This window comes from Onychostoma macrolepis, chromosome 06 (assembly GCF_012432095.1).
Source record: "Onychostoma macrolepis isolate SWU-2019 chromosome 06, ASM1243209v1, whole genome shotgun sequence".
In the NCBI taxonomy this organism is placed as follows: domain Eukaryota; kingdom Metazoa; phylum Chordata; class Actinopteri; order Cypriniformes; family Cyprinidae; genus Onychostoma; species Onychostoma macrolepis.
The window spans coordinates 19,476,420-19,490,622 of record NC_081160.1 but is presented as its reverse complement, the minus strand read 5'-3'; the positions used below and the strand labels follow the sequence as shown (position 1 = coordinate 19,490,622).

At 33.8% G+C, this 14,203-nt stretch overlaps 2 long non-coding RNA genes across 3 annotated transcripts; one reads left to right on the top strand and one right to left on the bottom strand.

Moving 5' to 3' along the window:
- Nucleotides 1-1,973: 1,973 nt before the first annotated feature.
- Nucleotides 1,974-4,402, top strand: LOC131541828 (uncharacterized). Its single transcript, XR_009271600.1, has 4 exons — nt 1,974-2,071; nt 2,346-2,548; nt 2,642-2,698; nt 4,191-4,402. It is a non-coding gene; the product is annotated as an uncharacterized LOC131541828 (long non-coding RNA).
- A 6,708-nt stretch (nt 4,403-11,110) lies between these two features.
- On the bottom strand, nt 11,111-13,200 carry LOC131542715 (uncharacterized). Of its 2 annotated transcripts, none has more exons than XR_009271769.1 (6): nt 12,969-13,200; nt 12,810-12,871; nt 12,542-12,687; nt 12,325-12,439; nt 12,065-12,142; nt 11,111-11,955 (listed from the first exon to the last, which is right to left on the bottom strand). It is a non-coding gene; the product is annotated as an uncharacterized LOC131542715 (long non-coding RNA). The 2 variants fall into 2 exon arrangements; XR_009271770.1 differs by having other exon boundaries at nt 12,810-12,868.
- Nucleotides 13,201-14,203: the final 1,003 nt, after the last annotated feature.

Genomic DNA, 14,203 nt, shown 5'->3' with positions numbered 1-14,203 from the left:
CAGTTTCCACGCTCGTTTGACTCGCGCCTGACGCTGAAGTGAAGTTGAAGCGCGCATCTGAAACGTCTCCTGTTTGATGTGGTCGTAAAGACGTTCTGCGACTGAATAAATGCTCTTCTTGTCTAGAAAAAAGAGACAGAATTAGCAGTTATGGGTGGGGTGGCCAACCCTAGGCCAATTTTAATGCCTGAAACCGAACAAATTAATCACCGCAGCTGCGTTAAAGCGCTAATTTTGACAGCACTAATATACCGGTATATATATATATATATTATACTTTTTAAAATTTTTGTGATGGCATAGCTAAACTTTCAGCAGTCGTTACTTAAATATATATAAAAAATTCTAAAAAAATATATTTTTTTTTAAGTTGTATTCATATTTCTCAATATTACTGTTTTTACTGTATTTTTGATCAAATATATGCAGCTTTGGTGAGAAATTTCAAAGCCTTAATACAACTGCAAAAACCTTTGAAGTTGATAGTGTATTGAAATTGTATTCATAAGTCTGTCTCTACTTTTCTTGTCTTCCCTTTTATCTAAAAACAACAATTATTAACATTACTTTTAGATTATTACATTAGATGTGTCATAAAAAAATATTGTTTATACAGTGGGGGCTCGCTCGGTTAAGTGCTGCAATTTGGCCACAGACACTGGAAAAGTATCAGAATGGGTTCTTTTAATAACGGAGGGAATCAATCTGTTTTAGTGTAATGATTAATTTTAGGGCAAAACTAGTTCACTGGCTAAATAAGAGTTACAAAGAGAGGGTTTTCTTATTGGCAGTGTCTCAATTCACTCTCTTTCTCTCTGTACTGTGAGTAGCATCCTTTCTCTCTTTTCGGTCTCTCTCACCTCGACTTGCTGCGGCATTCCCAGAGGAGGATTTTCTGGGAGCGAGTTGCATGTCTTTCACCCATAAACGGACGGCTACAAAGATGCTGTCTCAGCATGGGCTGCCCCACAGCAAAAATCAAAATATCAATAACCTCTTATAGCATTAAGGAAAATGCCTAAATCTTACGCGCTCTTTTTTCTCCTCTGTCTTTTTGCCAATATCACTCAACCACTTACACTTGGCACGAGCCCCGCTGGAGATTTTACGTACACATTAGACAGTCTCTCCTCTCTCTCTCTCTTCTTTTTTTCTGTGCACGTCCATTTATTTGAACATGAGGCTCTGATATTGTAGCTTTAGTCTTACGGAGAGAATAAAAACATACCTCTGTGTCTGAAATGTTTTCACCACAGAAAATATTGTTTAAAAATCCTTTGGAATTTGAACTCAAAGGCCTGGGGTTGATTGTAACTGTTGCAGTTTCAACTTAGTCCAACTGTACAGGTTCAGTTGTTCACATATACACAGAAATCATTCATTTAAAAAAGAAAACAATATTACACTCTGTATAGACATGAGTGAAACTGAAATTTTGTTTTTAGCAGAAATTCTTATTTAAAAAATTTCAGAATAGAATTTTTGTATACTGAGTATCTATCTATCTATCTATCTATCTATCTATCTATCTATCTATCTATCTATCTATCTATCTATCTATCTATCTACACTGTAAAAAGTGATAAGTTGACTTAACTTAAAAAAACTGAGGAAACCCGTTGCCTTAAAATTATTAAGTAAATAAAATAAAATAAAAAATAAAAAGTTAAGTGAACTTGACAATTCACTTAACTTATTTTTTTTAAATTATCATTTACTTAAAATTTTTAAGTCAACGGGTTTCCTTTTTTTTTTAAGTTAAGTCAACTTATCACTTTTTACAGTGTATCTATCTATCTATCTATCTATCTATCTATCTATCTATCTATCTATCTATCTATCTATCTGTCTGTCTGTCTGTCTGTCTGTCTGTAATATGTTTTTAATGTTATATTTGAACAATTAACAGTTTACCTGGGTAAGGGGAATGTAAAGCAAACAATACTTCTCATATTTGCTTCTTGCTGTTTCAGCTGATATTTCCTCCACACTGGCGCCTGTCATTTCAGAGAATAGTGCGATGAAGAATTTATAGAGCTTTTGAGGTGTCGCATGCTGGACAGCATCCCTGGTAACTGTTCATTTGATTTATGTTGTGAAATAAAATACTTTCATTGTACAAATGAAACCATGACGCACAATACTAACGTTATAATACTATAATGCAATACAATAATACTAGGATATAGTACAGTACAATAAACCACAACTGTGGGTGCTTGAAAAAATGGTTTATTGTTTCATAACGTTTAATGTAACTACAGTGTTACTACATTGTAGTAACATTGTTATTACATTTTTGATTATTATGCCAAACTGTTTTTCTTGTTTGTTTTTTTTGTCAGATAAAATGCAGTGATGAATTGCTAACAACAAGACAGAAATGTGCATCAAGAAAGTAAATCGGGTCAGTTTTAATTTCATGTTGACACTAAAAGAAAGGGCATATGTGATCTGAGAAGAAAAACTCAGATGAGATGTATGAGACTGACAAAGAGTAAGCGAAGGAGACCCAGGGTGAATGGTGGTAAAGCTGAATGATTGCTTGGTGAGAATTATTATTGATGATTCAGGCAATGTGAATTATTAACGAGAGAGGAAAAGCATCTCTGAATGTGTCTTTGACATTGGATACTGACAGAGATCGATGCCGGGGCCAGGCGAGAGAGCAGAGGAGAGGATGGACAGAACAAAAGTGGTGGGTAAATCCTGAACCCTGACATGAGAGGCATGGAGAGTGAGATATAATGTTTTATGAACTTCTTAAGTATTGTTCTGACTTCTGAGCTTTAAAAGTTCACTGAAAATGAATATTTTGTCATCATTTACTCATGTCGTTCCTCGTGTTGTTGCAAACTTGTATGACTTTCTTTCTTGTGCAGATTGGACAAGGATAAATCAAGAAAGACATTAGTATGACTACTTATTTTTTATGTTATATATTAAGTCACCTGAAGCCATGCAATAGTTCTGGATGTTGAACAGACAGAATTTTAAGGCAGTAATAATCAAATTTACATTTTTTAGGTAAACTATTCTTTCAGATTTGCAAGCAGAAAGTATGCAATAGAGAGAGAGAGAGAGAGAGAGAGAGAGAGAAATAATTTCTTAATCACAGGGCAAAGTTACAAATCTTTTCTTTCATCTGTTGTTCTCAAAACATAAATTTATCAAAATACAGTAAATGTCACATTGGGGCTAGTTGTCACATTTTAATTTTCAAATGTGTTTAAAATTTTATAAATATAACATTTATAATTAACAGAAATATCAACAAATAATCATTTTTTTATTTACATGTTAACTTGGTAACACTTTACAATAAGGTTCATTAGTTAAACATTAGTTAATGTATTAACTAACATGAACTAACCATGAGCAATACATTTGTTACTGTATTTACTAATCTTCGCTAACGTTAGTAAATAAAAATACAGATGTTCATTGATAGTTCATGTTAGTTCACAGTGCATTAACTAATGTTAACAAGATTTTAATAATGTATTAGTAAATGTTGAAATTAATATTAACAAAGATTAATAAACGCTGTATAAGTGCAGTTTATTATTAGTTAATGTTAACTAATGTAGTTAACCAATGAACCTTATTATAAAGTGTTACCGTTAACTTTTATATTTTACTGTTTTAATAATTGTTTTGTGTTTCCTGATTATTTTACAGTTTAAATTAAATTAAATTAAATTAAAGTATATTAATTAGTGTAAAAGTAAAGCCAGGTTTCATTGTGACAGGCTGCTGCATGTATTTTTTATTTTTTTCCTGAGCAATAATAGTGGAAATGTTCAGCAGCTTTTTTAAGAATTCAAGGTACAGAAAATTACTTTTAACAGTAAACCAAACCTGAGAAATGTTCACTGGAGTAACCGTGACAACTAACAGGTCGCCTCTGTTTGGATAACAATGAAAGCACAATTCATTAATGTACAGGTTTGTATATTTTACGAAAAATAAATAAAATAAAAATCTACCACAGAATTCATACAAACAAATGAGAAGGTTTAGAGCAGGTTCAGTTAGACAGCATGTGTGTGTGTTTTTTTTTTTTTTTTTATATGCTGTATTGTATAAACAGATCAGTGCATCTAAATCTATTTGTACAGAAGATCTACCCATATTTATTTGAGCCCATGTGCGTTTTTAGCATGTGTGTCTATGGTTTTGTTGTCCAGGTGCACATCTGTCCTCAGGGTCAGAGGGTCAAAGTGAAGGGACAGATCCTCTGGGACAGTCTGCCACGGCCATTCAACTATCCTGCCTCTTCTTTCCATCCTTTCCCTCTCTTTTCCGTCCACTCCATCCCCCGCCTGAGGACTGCTGTCATCCGGCGTGACACTAAGAGGGGACAGGGATCGCTTCCAATCACCCTCCATCAGCTTTTATTGCCATGATGACAGGCCGACAGGCTGATGGCGGTAAGCTGTCACCTCAGATTATCTGCACGCTGGAAACTGATGCTCTTCTAATGTCCAGAGAACATTAGAAATCCCAAATATACGTGTTCTTTCAATGTTAGGCAGGGGTGATGTTGTGAGGAGGACTTTTAAGAAATAAAAATTTACTCTTGATTTTTTACTATATATATATATATATATATATATATTAGTGCTGTCAAATGATTAATTGTGATTAATTGCACCCAAAATGAAAGTTTTGTTTACATAATATATGCGTGTGTACTGTGTATAAATTTATCAAAATACAGTAAATGTCACATTGGGGCTAGTTGTCACATTTTAATTTTCAAATGTGTTTAAAATTTTATAAATATAACATTTATAATTAACAGAAATATCAACAAATAATAATTTTTTATTTACATGTTAACTTGGTAACACTTTACAATAAAGTTCATTAGTTAAACATTAGTTAATGTATTAACTAACATGAACTAACCATGAGCAATACATTTGTTACTGTATTTACTAATCTTCGCTAACGTTAGTAAATAAAAATACAGATGTTCATTGATAGTTCATGTTAGTTCACAGTGCATTAACTAATGTTAACAAGATTTTAATAATGTATTAGTAAATGTTGAAATTAACATTAACAAAGATTAATAAACGCTGTATAAGTGCAGTTTATTATTAGTTAATGTTAACTAATGTAGTTAACTAATGAACCTTATTATAAAGTGTTACCGTTAACTTTTATATTTTACTGTTTTAATAATTGTTTTGTGTTTCCTGATTATTTTACAGTTTAAATTAAATTAAATTAAATTAAATTAAAGTATATTAATTAGTGTAAAAGTAAAGCCAGGTTTCATTGTGACAGGCTGCTGCATGTATTTTTATTTTTTTTCCTGAGCAATAATAGTGGAAATGTTCAGCAGCTTTATTGTTTTAAGAATTCAAGGTACAGAAAATTACTTTTAACAGTAAACCAAACCTGAGAAATGTTCACTGGAGTAACCGTGACAACTAACAGGTCGCCTCTGTTTGGATAACAATGAAAGCACAATTCATTAATGTACAGGTTTGTATATTTTACGAAAAATAAATAAAATAAAAATCTACCACAGAATTCATACAAACAAATGAGAAGGTTTAGAGCAGGTTCAGTTAGACAGCATGTGTGTGTGTTTTTTTTTTTTTTTTTATATGCTGTATTGTATAAACAGATCAGTGCATCTAAATCTATTTGTACAGAAGATCTACCCATATTTATTTGAGCCCATGTGCGTTTTTAGCATGTGTGTCTATGGTTTTGTTGTCCAGGTGCACATCTGTCCTCAGGGTCAGAGGGTCAAAGTGAAGGGACAGATCCTCTGGGACAGTCTGCCACGGCCATTCAACTATCCTGCCTCTTCTTTCCATCCTTTCCCTCTCTTTTCCGTCCACTCCATCCCCCGCCTGAGGACTGCTGTCATCCGGCGTGACACTAAGAGGGGACAGGGATCGCTTCCAATCACCCTCCATCAGCTTTTATTGCCATGATGACAGGCCGACAGGCTGATGGCGGTAAGCTGTCACCTCAGATTATCTGCACGCTGGAAACTGATGCTCTTCTAATGTCCAGAGAACATTAGAAATCCCAAATATACGTGTTCTTTCAATGTTAGGCAGGGGTGATGTTGTGAGGGAGGACTTTTTAAGAAATAAAAATTTACTCTTGATTTTTTTTTTACTATATATATATATATATATATATATATTAGTGCTGTCAAATGATTAATTGTGATTAATTGCACCCAAAATGAAAGTTTTTGTTTACATAATATATGCGTGTGTACTGTGTATATTTTTTATGTATATATAAATACACATGCATGTATATATTTCAGAAAAATATGTTATATTTATATATTAAATATATTTATTTATAATATAAATTATATGAATATAAATGTAGACGTAAATACATGTAAATATTTTCAAAATATACTGTATGTGTGTGTATTTACATATACATAATAAATATACACAAAACACACATATATTATGCGAACAAAATCTTTTATTTTGTATGCGATTAATCATTTGACTGCACTAATATATATATATATATATATATATACTCTTTGTATAAAAAAAAAGAGCAACTGAGATATTCTTATAAACATCTCCTGTTGTTCTCCACAGAAGACTGTTGTAAATGAAACAGTTTTTGGAGTGTGTTTTACAAGAAAATACTATTTCAGTCTCTCTACTTCAAATTTTACATTTAATTCAATGTGTTACTTGCCATTTCTTTGTAATTATTTGAGTGAAATTTATTTCTGTATCTTTTTTTTTTTTCAGTGTACATATTTGGAACATGAAAGTGAATAAATATTGTCAGAATTTTCATTTTTGCCTGAACTATCGCTTTAAGTGTCCATTCGCACTGAACAGGGTGGTGTTAAAGGCTGTCTTCATACAAAATATGATCCGCTGAGTGGCCGTATGAAAACCATAAAAGAGGCTTTCTGCGTTTGATGTGTCTTTACTGACATGCCCATAAAAATGACCCAACGACATGTTAGGGTTCGACATCCTCCAATAACATGCACTCACACACACACACACACACCAACACAGAAACCCCATTGCACACTGTGTGTATGTGTGTGTGTGCAGGGCAGGAGGGTTAATAGTCTGTCTTTCTTTACAGCACATTACTGGCTGGACACTCTGTTAGCAGTGATGTGGAGGTCAATCGTACTTGTCCCCTCACATTACAGCCACAGGGTGACAGAGAGAGACAAACACACTCTCACACTATTAGAGTGGAACAGCCTGCCCCGTGTCTCCTTCTGATGGGGGAATCACTCACAAGCAATCAGGGGAAACCCTCACCACCAGTTCAGTCACAGGCGTTAGATGTGTCTGTGCTGGATTAGGAGTTACATTAAGAGAGATTGAATTCACAAGACACAGAAGATACTGATGGACAATATTTTTTATTTGCTCCTGACATCCATGTTGTATGCGTATACTACAACAGACAGATAGATTTTGGCAATAACAGACAATATTACCTTGCAACCCACTAATGCATGGTGTAATGATATTTTATGTGTGTAATTAAACCTCAAGATATTTATGAAAATAAAGGTTACACTTTATTTTAAGGTGTTCTTGTTACAGTGTAATTATACTGATTAATATTAATCACATGTACTTACTATATGGATATGGGTTAGGATTAGGGTTTGGTTTAGGGATACTTGCATGCAATTATGCATAATTAATTGTTATTATAATAGTAAGGACATGAAAAATTTAACAAGGACACCTTAAAATAAAGTGTTACCAAAATAAAACCTGCATACAAATTTAAAAAATGAGTGTAATCTAGCCACACAAAACCAAAACAAAACAAAACAAAACAAAATAAAATAGAGAGCAGGAGTGGTTGACATAAACCTGAAAAATAAAACTTAAACCTACATACAAAAGCTTAAACAAAATTCTAAAAACTAGTTTTATCTAGCCACACAAAACCAAACAAAACAGGAGTGTTTGACATATGCTTATAATTGCTAAAGATTTCCACAAACCACAAACAAAATTGAAGATGACCTGAATGAAAGAAAGAAAGAAAGAAAGAAAGAAAGAAAGAAAGAAAGAAAGAAAGAAAGAAAGAAAGAAAGAATGAATGATTGAATGTTAGGAGTGGTTGACATAAAAAAAAATTCCACAAATGACAAACAAAATTGAAGATGACCAGAAAAATAAAATAAAATTAAATGAAATAATCAGGAGTTGCTGACATAAACATAACCTACTAAAAGATTACCACAAACCAAATCAAACCAAACAAAATTAAAGAAGACCAGAAAAAACAAACAAACAAAACAAACAAACAAAAAAAACACTGGAGTAGATACTGAGGTAAGTGTCTGCTTTGGCCCCCTGACCAACTTTCAGGGGCCAGTCCAGAACAGCTTTGAGTGTGTCCTAAATAGAGGTCTGTCTCTGTCCGTCTGTACACCCAAGGGACCATGAGCATCAAATAGAGAGGGAGAGTTTGACAGTGTGTGGGGGACAGTGACATTGTCAGGCAACATAACAGCTCTGTTCTTAAAGAGTGTCTGTGTGTAAGCGTTTGTTTACATACGTCATACAGGCAGTATGCGTGTGACTTTGTGAGAGAGAGACAAAGAAAAAATGTGAATTTAAAAATGAGTACTAGAAAGCGTAATCTTCTCGGTATCCTGCTACATCCCATTCTGCTGTCATTGTCCCCATACATACTGACCTCTGTTTGATTAGAAATCCCTCGTTAAGACCCTGATGGATTGTTCCTCGTTTAGAGGCACTTTGCATATGCACCATTTGCCATGTTTATGATGCATAAAGGCGGGGCTTTCCCTAAAGTCAGCCATCAAGCCCCGCCCTCAACCATAAAGCCAAGGTTAATCCTTATCCCCCATCTTCCGCCTCCATCCATCACCATGGAAATCCTACCGTGGCAATGGACTGCTCTATTACATTTGACATGGGGAGTGGGATGCTGGGAAAGCGTCGCTCCATTGTCTCCCAAAGCACCCATAAAGGGCATTTAAGGAGCCTGTGCGAACACCTCTCAGTATGAGTTAACCAGCACAGACTACAAATGCATACGGAGCTACACAGGTGCATGTTCGTGGATTGCTAGTGGTAATTGCCAGACTGACAGGTTCAAATTGAAAGATGTGCTACAATAATAATTGCTCTTATTTATTTATTTAAATTTATTTATTGTAATAAATAATATCATAAAAAGTGGTAACTGGCAGATTTCTCCAGATTGTTAATTGTTACTCTTTTTTTTAAGAAAATAATATTTATTTATGTATTTAACATTTCAGTTCAGGTCTGTGATTTTTCAAACATAAAAAAGTAACATCTAGAATTTTTACATGACATTTTGCAAACACGAAAAAGGCATTGAAAAGAAACATATTCATTCATTCATTCATTTTAAGATTTATTTATTGAAAGTGGTTATTGGCAGATTGTTCAAGTCAAAAATCTTTCAAAATAATTGTTGCTCTTTTGATTTTTTAAGAAAATATTTATTTATTTGTTTGTTTGATTATAATCTTTTGAAATCAAAAGATGCTTATTTATTTATTTTAAATATGAAAGAATGAAATGAAAGAATATAAAGAACCATGATGATGATATGGTGAACAAATATGAAAAAAGCGTTGAAAGGAAGAATTATTATTAACTTTCAAGTATAGAAAATAATATCAAGGATTTTTACATGACATTTGCAAATATGATACAAAAAAACAAACAAATAATGTACAAAAAATCACTAAATTCATTTGGAAAATAATCATGATTAAATCTCTTTTTTAAAATCTCTACAGAAAACTTGAATTGCAAAGTAAAAAAAAAAATCGAAAGGGAAAAAGAATAAAGTTAATTCTAAGTTAATTGTTCATTCTTAACATTTAATTATTAAGGTTTTCAATGTTAAAAAGTTCAAGTCTCAATGCAACAAAAAAAAAAGAAAAAGCAGTCCCATTACAATAAAATCACTGCAGTTTTTTAACATTGGTTCACTGGTTTACCTGTAATTGTTCTACGGCAAAAGTGAGCATGTCTCTTCAAGGAAAATCTGCTATAATCTACCAAAAAGAAAACAGAAAACTTTGAAAACAGAAAAATTATAACTAATTGATATTGGTCAATAATAACAATAAGGCAGAGAGGCAGTCATGTGGACAAGGTATGCTATATTCTTGCTTTAATTTCTTTAGCAAGATACAGAAACTTTTTCTCTTCTTCCATGTCACCTAGCCTCTCTTTCTCTCTTTCTCTTTTTTCATTCTCTCCCTCTCTCTACCTCTGTATCGACTAGCCATCAAATCTCCCATCCTCACAGCAGGCCATTTCTCCTTGTCTCAGCAGTCTACACCTCCCCCTCCATTACAGCTCATAATCTCATCTGAAAAGGCAAATGACCCTATGACAGAGAGAGAGAGTGAGATGGCTGAGAACAGGATGCATGTATGAAAAAAAAAAGAGCACATAGCATGGATGTACAAAAGGTGAGTAAAGGGGAGCAGATCCTGAATATGCCTGGCTGTGGAGAGGCGAGCAGATGAGAAAAGAGAGTGAAGAATTAGGATGGGACAGGGAAATTGACCATGATATTATGTAGTAAATGCATTATTTTTGGAAACCACACATAACGCTGTTTTATGCACTGAGGAATGAGCAAATATGTGACCTAAAATAACCCTATTTCATGACTATTTGACCTCTTATTGACTATGACTGCCACTTGGTCACTCTTATGCTAATCTGATGTAGCCTTCAATTGGTTTATTATAATAGCGGGGTATCTAATAATGACACTCTGAGTACACTCTTAGAAGAAACGGTTCTATATAGAACCTAAAAAGGTTCTATCAGGCACTTCATATATGGAACCCCTGAAAGGTTCCATATAGAACCCTTTTTAAGGGTTCAATCAAAAGAAACCCTTTAGGGTTCTTTGTAGCTGGGAAAAAAGGTTCTATATAGAACCATTTAGGGGTTCCCATTATGGGATCATTTTTTTAATTTAATTTTTGTTTTATTTTAATTAGATTTTAAGACTTAAACAGCTCATATAGCTACTTTATCACTAGAAAAACTGAAATAACTAAAAGCATAACACATCAAGGAGTTGTGTGATCATTTAAGATGCTTTTATTAGCATTTACAATGACGAGCAATATATAACACAGCAATTCATAGTGCAACAGTTACAGGGATTAACATAAATCCATGTTTCTTTATTTATTTGTACTTTTTTATTATTTTTACCTGTCTAAAATAGCACTCTCCATTTTAGAAATATTGTTTTTTCAACTCCCTCCACCTTACTCACCCATCCAACATGTCAGTCACAAATATATGTTGATTGCTAGAAACCACAAAAAAAAAAAAAAAAACAACAACAATTGAATGTTAACTTGCAAAAATAATTAAAAAAAATGATATACATAAGTAAAATTAGAATGTGAAAATTTTGTCATCAAATAGTATATTAATGACATTCTTATTTTGCATCTCACCACCAGGTCATTAAACTTTACCTTAAATAAATGTCAAGTATTTACTCCACATTCCCCTAAACCATGTAGTCTGACTTTTTTTTTTTTTTGTATGCTGCAACTTTCCCCAGTTCTGTAACCCATGAAAGATGGTGAACCACATGTTTCTGAAAAGGGAACTATTGGTTTTTGTTGTTGTTGTTGTTGTTTGTTTTTTAATTTATAAGCATTAAATATTAATTTTACATTCAGATAAGCATTTAAAGAATAAAAACAAAGGACCCATAACAATTTCAGCACTGGGAAGGGCTAAATAGTGCTGATTGAAATCAACTGAGTGATGGCTTTTGGATGCTCCATACTGAACAAAAAGTAGACTGCAAACAGATACTTCTGGCATCTCTGTGTTATTGGTCAGTGACACATCCATTTTGATGCTAACTCTCTTTGCGATGAGTAGGCTTGACATCCTAAGATGGGGATACAAGTCAGAGAAACATTTATTAGACCTATGGAGAGTACAGTACAACAGGAAAAAGAAAAGAATCTCTCACAATTAAATCAAATCTTAAAACTTACTTGAATTAGAGAGAAGTGTGGTGTTTTCATCTGAATGTAGATGACCAAACAAGTAATGCTGCACGCCAGAGTCCAGACCTGCAGTGACAGTTCAAAATATTTATTTATCAATCAATCATAAGAACTTGCATGATAAAAGGTGGAATATATATATATATATATATATAAAGATATCAGTAACTTAAGATTAGCTGATTGATGAGTTCCAGTTGGTACTGTTAGAAAAAATAATGTATATAAAAATAATGTAAATAATGTACCTTTTGTGTTATTGTTTTGCAGCAGGTTGTTCATGTTTCCTCTGACTTCCACTTTTCAGCTATCTGATAAGGTGGAGCTAAAACTTTAACAGTGCTCTCTGGGATAGATGAACATCTACAACAACCAAATAAAGTGTGTTTTGAATAATATACAATTACTTCAGCAAAACAAATATTTATATTTCACTATACTATACTGCAAACACCAAATACTCACAGTTATCCACAGAAAAAATGGAAACATCTCCATCAGCTTCTCTCTTCGTTCTTCTTGGTTTGAATTCATGTTTATAACGGCAGTCTGACGGAGATTTGACCGAAACTTTGTTTCATCTTTTCCTATACTTATAGGTCCGATACACTCTACAGGGTAAAAAAATATTACGTTAGGCTATAACATTAACTCTCGCCAGCATTATTGATAAATTCACAACAGTTTTATCAAGATGCTTTAGGTAACGTTATTCATGTTAAAAATGACAAACCTCCCGGCAGAAAATTGCGCAGGCCTGGACCATGCGATAAATCACCTTTCTTCTTTTAGCTTCTTGAAAGAAACGTGTAATGTTATGCTAACTAAAAATGACCAGGGTTTATGTAAAAGTAATTAGAATAAGCTAAAATGAATTAATATTCTCACTTACCAATGTAATCGTCTTTCTCCCGACGCTGAGCGCAGTCAGCGCACCGTGAACCGTTGAAGTTTAAACAGCGGCGCTCGCGCGCTTTCAGTGATCACTCTCGCGAGAGGCGCGCGACTGAAATGCGGCGCTGTGCAGACGGGACAAAACTGATCAGTGCATATATAGCTACACGCTCAAGCTGTTTGCCGCTTATGTCAAAGATAATTTTATGCATCTGTTTGGAGGGATGAGTTACAAGAGTAGCCTTTTAGAATCTAAATGAAACACTGATATGAGCTCGATATGAGCATGTTGCTCGTCAATAAAAGAGCTGCACTGCATCTTACATCACATGATAACTAAAGAACTTGCAATCATGTCAGTGTGCTGATTAAATAGAAGACAAGCGTGTACCTTTTAATAAATAGATAAAACTGTCCAGATTACACTGCTAGTACACATGTATTTATACCTGATCAGTTTGTTGGTATAAATTAGGTTGATTCAGTGCATATGTAAATTTTAAGTTTATTTTCTTCAGAATAAAGGTGTGTCAAAGTAAAATTGAAAGAAAAACAAAAATATAATGTAGTATAATCATTTTAAATAGCCTAATGTGTAAACATACATAAAGCATGGTTCAGCCCAAAGAACCCTTTTGTGCCGAAAAGGGTTCTTTCTCCTTATATAGAACCTTTTTGGCATAAAGGGTTCTTTGGAGTGAACCATGTAGACGGTGTCATTCGGCGCACGCGCCTGGACCTAAGTTAACTTCCGGTCTGTGTTTGTTTATCGGTCTTGTTAGTGGCGCCGGCTACAAACACAGTTAAAGTTAAAGTGATGAGTAATGAAGTTGGGCTCCGGTGGTTGTGCTGTGGGATGTGTTTCACATACATGTATTTATTTGTGGCGATCCGCCACGATATCAAAACTGACCGATTTTCCAAAAGGCTTCTTTGAATAAACATGAGCACGTAACGCACGTTTAAAAATAAAAACGAGGCGCAGGTGTTTTTATATCACTGTATTTCTGAAGGAACACTGTCTTTAGAAAATGTTCGATGTGATTTTCATTTCATCTTGCATGTTATATGCCTGATAAAGCAGCGTTTGTAAGCTCAGCACTGCTTTGTGTAACGTACAGCCGTTTCCGGGGAAACCTCTAGTTCTTCTCCCGCTTTAAAGCGCCTCCTGCTGGCAGAGAATGAATGTGCATTTTTAATAAATCCGTCCAAGTAGTTATCGCTGCATCTCAG